We start from the raw sequence: 6,971 nt of genomic DNA, 5'->3' as shown, positions 1-6,971 counted from the left end.
TACATACACATTTTTCGTTTAAATAGGTGTCAAATTTTAAAAAAAAAATCTAATAAACTTCTGTTTAATTTACAGGATAAAAATAAACATGTTCTGATTATCGTACTTATTACTTTTGGCTAAAAAAATTATTCAATATTATCGATTGAAAACAGAATAAATTGAAAACCAGAAAATAACAGTGGTGGGGAAACTCTATTTCAGTTTGCAGGTGGCTTCGATGCAGAGAGCATGAAGGCGTTTGAGGACCTCAGGAGTCGCATCCATACACCTCAAGCAGGTGAAGATATTAAACCAGAAACACAGGATTCTTAGCCCCCATCAGTAGCTGCTTCTCTTACAAAGTTACAAGTGTGACCTTTTAAGCTTTGTATATTTCATTTTTTTTTCATTTTCACTAGCGATTATACGTATTGGATATTATACTACAAGGACAATAATAATAATAGTAAAGTATCGGTACTCAATACTTTTGCCTAAAATCAAAATCTTCTTCGATATCTTTTATTTTCAAAATTTTTCTTCACATTTAATAAATTTTAAGATGGTCATTCTCCTAAGAATTTTAATTTCATGACAAATTTACTCTCGAGAGAAATGATAATTACAAAATTTTTAAAACAGATCTCCCAACACGCTAACCCCACCCTATTCCCGTCGCCCAAATCACCGCAATTCCAACCCAAACGACCAAATCTAACCCATCAACCCAAAACTATTAGTTAATAATACTCAAACAGATGACGAATTGAATAATAAAATCAATAATAAATTTTCTGCCAAAGGAAACATACTTTAATTGTCTATGAACTTATAAATAAACTTTAAGCGTTTAAACCACGAACAAATAATTTTTGCACCACTTGAAATAGAGATAGCTTAACTGAAATACACAAATAAATTTGTACTAATATATTTTAAGAGTTTGCAAACAAATTCTAAGCAGTTATATGAAATTGTAATTTAATTTTCACATTACAAAAAAAATAAGCTTTTGTCACACTTTAAATGTGTCAAAAAGTGAGAAAAAAATATAGCCACAGCTTGTGGCTACGATTTTTTAGCTACCGCCACATTGCAAGGGTCACATATGTGAGTGTGTCGGTTTTTCTATTGGCACGCTTTTATTGAGCTATGCCCATGTTTACTTTGTTGCCTCACCATTAACTATTGCCACACTTTAAAAGTGTAGCTTTATGTATAATCCTATAGTAACGTTTTCTAAACATGTTTTCTGATGGACATACAACTACACTTTCTTAAACGTATTTAAATTTGAACTATGGCCATACTTCTTAATTCGTGTGCCTATATAAACTTATTACCATGCTTTTAAAGCGTGGCTATATTCTTATCAAATTAAAAAAAATTGTTTTAGATATTTTTTTTTTAGATTTTTCTAACACAAAATAAACCTGTTTCCATACAAAATAAATATAAATTTAATCAAGACAAACTTTCATCTAATTTTCAGTTGAAATCAAACTTGTATTAGAACATTAATAGTATTTCAAAAAATAAACAAGTTCATCATGTTATCAAACTAAAAGAAAAGTACTAAAAACAACAAAGTCAATTCAAAACATAAACACAAGTGTATTGATACATCATGTTCAACCATCCTAAAAAATCAGCTATAATCTTTTGTCATCTTCATCCTCGTCATCATCATAGCCCTCATCCAACTCATCCAAAACATATTGAACACACACTGCAAAAGAATAAAAAAAAAAGAACATGACATCAAGGAACACATATTCACGATAACATTATTGTAACACCCTACCACACAGAGTCTTATGCTTAAGTCATAAAATAGAAGTGATGAGGTATTACGACATCTAAAAGTAAAATTATATATAAATATAATTGAAAGGAAGATTTTATCTAGGAGCCTTGAAGAAAAGTTAAAGCAAAATCGTTAAATTGAAGAGACTCACGTCAACGTTAGCAGTAAACGTAAACCGAGAAGGATAAAGATAAACTAAGCATATATATATATATATACACAAGAGAGTTCCAAAATACAGATAACAAAGTTCATGACTCGGCTCGCGAAGATAAATCGGCCAGAGCATATAGGCATATATACAAATATGCAAGAGAACCCAAAATAAGCCCAAAATACAATTTACAGAACCTATTTCTCCAAATTAACCTCTAATAGGGATAAAACATCATATAAATAAGTGGTGGAGATAATAAGTATCTACATAAAAACACAATAGCCAAAAATAAAGTCCCAAAATACAAAAGATCTTCGTTGTAAGAAGCTTTCAGCATGCCTCAGCGAGGTGCCTCACGTCTTGCATCTGAAAATAAAAAAATATGTATGGGGTGAGAACCAGAGGTTCTCAGCATGGTAACAGTGCCCACATCTCTAACATATAATGTCCCAGAAAAGCTGAAGACGATCCTAGAATTTTCGACAAATAATTTAATCTTATAAAATATAACTAAACCAAAAATAGACTAGACAACTAACTAAGGATCTTCATTCTATCTAATACTCCCCTTTCCAACTCCTCCGAACCTCCCAACTGCCAACTGGAGTCATTTATTTCAAACACAATTATTACATGTAAAGAAATCACAATTAGGATTCAGATACAGCAGATAAACAGGTAGCAAGTAGTTTATGCAATCAGTTAGGCATTCCAAATAAAACACACCAAACAAACATATAGATGCATATGATGCATGCCTGTCCTATGGTTGATGAGTCTCATCTGTCGGTTATATAGCCAGCCCGACAAGTCCTGGTAGCTAACCATTGGACTGTCCCTCTGTTGTGCATCCCCAAATCTCAATTAATAAACATTTATAATCATATAATACACATCGGTGTATATCCACGGGGGCGAGCTCACTAGAAAGGTCTAAGTGTCCGCCCACACTTACGACATAGGACCAGCAGAGTATCGAGTCTCAACCTGGAGCACGTGGTGGCAAGCCACTGCTTTCACCCAAGAAAACTCGTATCTTAGATATTTGGAAGTGCAACAATCACATAATCAATCAATAATCATATATTCATAATCAGCCATAATTCATTATCAATATAGCCATCCGACTCATAATATAAACAGCACTTCTGCCATCATCATCAGCAAACTCATATAATCATTATTAGCCATGATTCATCATTAGTTCACCTCTTTCTTCATCAACAAGTTACCTTCCTACAGCTCTAATTATACTTCATTACCCACAATCCACCTACCAGGCTTTAAACAAGAGTAAAAAGGGTTTTGAAAGCTGGAGGAATGCATTTAAAATAAAAAAATTGAAGTTGAGAAAAATAGGCGGCTCGCGTACACAACCCCTTGCTCATGTACGCGAGGAGCACAACCTGTAGCGTATGCTTTCATTATGTCACCTTTCGCGTACGCACCCCTGTCAAAACTGGACCTCTTGCGTACGCGTCACTGGTTCGCGTACGCGAGCTCCTCAACCCGAGAGCATTGCTCGCGTCGCGTGCCATGTGGTCGCGTACACAACCAAAGAAAAGCGCATGTCCACGTACGCGACACACATCTCGCGTATGCGAGCCCTCTAGACAGTGTCCAATGGCCGCATCGCGTGCATTCCTCGTGTACGCATGCATAGCAGAAGTTCAAAAAGCTGCTATGTCAAGAATCTCTGTTTTATACACCAAACTTTGATCGCAAATAACTTTCTCATTTTAAAACTTTTTTCTCTGTTCTTCAAATGGTGTAAACCTCTCGGACCAAAGTTTCTTTCTAGACAAATTTGATAAAAATCAGAGGTCCGGAGGCCAAGTTATGCTCTGCCAAATTTGGTCAAAATCATAGTTTTTATTAAACTTTACAAACCTCCACTTTCAAAAACATACCAATTCCAAACCTTTTAAAAAACCAACCCAAACCTTACCATATCAGCATCAAACACTCCCAACTCATATTTTCAACCTCCTCATTCATCCCTCAACCTACCAATTTTCCACTTTCATCAATCTCAATTCAATATTTCAAGTTCCAACAATACTCAAATTCATCAACCATTATGCATACCAATCAATATCATATACAAATTACATACATCATCAACAAGAGCATCAATCACAACCTCCAAAACCATTAACCACATACAATACAATCCATCTCAACCAATCAACAACATCAACAATTCAATTCCTATCTTAGAGTTACCAGCCTAAATTTTCACAATACATTATATTTTAGATATGAGAAACCGAAACCATACCTTGGTCGATTCCCCGATAAACCCGGAACACCTCAAGTGTTCCCCGCACCCCAAGCTATCAACTTCAGCCCCTCACCAACGGACCTAGCTTCCAAAATTGATCTCAAGCTTTCATTTTCGCAATTAAGTTCCAATTTCACAAATTCGTCCTCCAATTTGATATTACACCAACAATATTCAATATAATCCACATATATCACTATAATTAGTTTCCAAACTCAAAATCTCAACAAATCCACAAGAGGGTTAGGGTTCTTACCTTGCCCACAGCTCAAGTGAGCCAAACCCAACAAAATCCGCAAGCTAATTCAAACCTAAATACCAAAATTAAACAATTTTCAACATAATTGCTCATCAAATTCGAAAATAGGAAGGAGAAAATTGAGGAAAAAAATGTGAATTTATTACCTAATAAAGTACTGGCTTTGTAGAGCTCGATGCGCTGGTCGCGTGGCCGCAAACAGTACGGCAATCGAAACTCCGGATCAATAGTTATCTTGATTTAAAATCAAGCTAGGTTTTTTGGAAACCTCCTTCCTCCTCCCCTTCTTGGTGTAGCGTGAATATCATAAGAAGGGAGGAAGAAGATGCTGAGTGTTTTATTTTAATGAGTCTTGGGTTGGGCTTTGGGCCCAATCTTGGGTCAAATTCTTTAAAATTAATGTCGAATTCTTGTTTTAATTAATTCTATCACATTAAACTATAAAATCTAATTTTCTAATTTTCTTGAATAAATATTAATTTATGATTTAATTATTTATTAATATCGGATTTTACAGTGGCGGTTTGTAACCGCTAGTAAACATGCTCCAAACCCACAGTTGCATATTGCGGCGGTTTTAAAACCGTCGCAAAACAGCCGTAAATTTCAAAAAACCATTTTAAATAGTGGCAGTTTGTAACCGCCAGTAAACATGTGCGAAATCGTGACACTTACATATTGCGACAGTGTATTAATTGGATGCTACAAAATACTGATTTAGCGGTGATTATACTAGCAGTTGCTGGAAACCGCCGCCAAATAAACTCCTGACGCCCATATAACAAGGCGGGTCATTAGCCGCCGGTATATGATTTTGCGGCGATTTAAAACCACCGCTAATTATGCAAAAACCGCCGCCATATCCTGTGTCCTCTTGTAGTGGGAAATAGATAACCCTAGTCTCGCTTCTGGAATATTGATATTCTCTTTGGAAATAGGATCGCTTGTTGCAATTCTTAGTCGAGTTTTGTTTCAAACTCAAGGGTAGTAATGGCTCCTTGAAACAAAAAAGGTTGAGTAAGGAAGAAAATCTTAGTTTCCTAGAGACCAAATCGTTATATCTCAAAAGTTCAATAATCACATGCTCAAGATATGATTAAAAAAAATTCATCTAATAATTAGCTGATATCAAAGTAATTTAAGCTACAATACATTAGTTGTAGAAACTGTAAATCAATTTGAAGAATAAGCTCAATATTAGAAGTTTTTTTTGCGATCATGGAAGAGTCACTTCCTCTCTTTCCAATCTAAATTCATATATTACTTCATAATATCACCAAACAATGTCCCTTCTTTCCTCTTGCCTCCTTCCCCCTTTCCCCTGTATGTGCTTCCTTATTTTATTGGTTTGCCTTTGTTTTTGGTTTTTAGTTTTCAATAATCCCTTGTATTTTTTTGTTAGGTTTCCATTATGCTTTTGTTAATCTTCAATAATCTCTTATGGTGTGTTTTTTTCTTTTTGTGATATTTTGTTTTCTCCTTTTTATAGTTGATGTAGTTACAATTCATATTTAAAGAGATACATTAGAAATAGTATTTTGTTCATTGAAATGTTTTCAGATAAGAGAATGACTCAAATTTGTGTATAAAAAATAAAAAAACATTTTACAATATTACAACGTTTTTTTTAGATTTAAAAACAAAAGAAATTAAATTTATATCTATTTTTATATGTTATGATTCTATGTCAGCAAATATTGGACACACTTTTTTATTTTAGTTAAATATAGTGAATATTTTTTTTTTTAGACTTAAATATAATACATTTTGATTATCTGTAAGTGACGTGTGATAATTTTTTGAATGAAATGTTGTAAAAAATATATATATATTTTTTGTTTTACCAACTACTCCCAATTTCGATAATTTTTTTAAATATTGGTTGACATTTGGTGTAATGTATCATTATGATACAACTATGTATTTTATTGGTATATTGGAGATATAAAGAATATATTTTTAGTGATTTGTAGAAAGCAACAAAAAGACAAAAAAGCACAGAAAATAGGGGGAGCAAATTGACGTATGATGGGGACGATTTCATATATGTTGGGGCAATTTATAAGGAAAAATAAAAAATTTAAATGTAAGCGGGTCATAATTAACAAATTAGGAAATACGAATTTGCATTTATTTTTTCTCCTCCTATACTTTTTGAGTTAGTTTGAAAGAATTTTATCATTTATTTTTTTCATTAATTTTTTTTTCAAAATAAAATTATTAAAGAACCAAAAAGGATACCATAAATTTAATATTTTTTATTTTTTCTTATAAATCGCCTCCACCATTCATGAAATTGCCCCACCATACGTTAATTCGTTTCCTCCATTTATGTTTTTCAAAAAAAAAAAATTCGCTTTTTGTAGTAATTGCTCTCTCCATTTTCTGCTTTTTTTTTTATCTTTTATCTTTTTTTTTTTATAAATCGCTGGCAACATTTTTTTTCATTCCTCCAATATACCAGTAAAACATACAATTGTAT

The sequence above is a fragment of the Arachis ipaensis genome, chromosome B09 (genome assembly GCF_000816755.2).
Source record: "Arachis ipaensis cultivar K30076 chromosome B09, Araip1.1, whole genome shotgun sequence".
In the NCBI taxonomy this organism is placed as follows: domain Eukaryota; kingdom Viridiplantae; phylum Streptophyta; class Magnoliopsida; order Fabales; family Fabaceae; genus Arachis; species Arachis ipaensis.
This window is presented reverse-complemented; position numbering follows the sequence as displayed.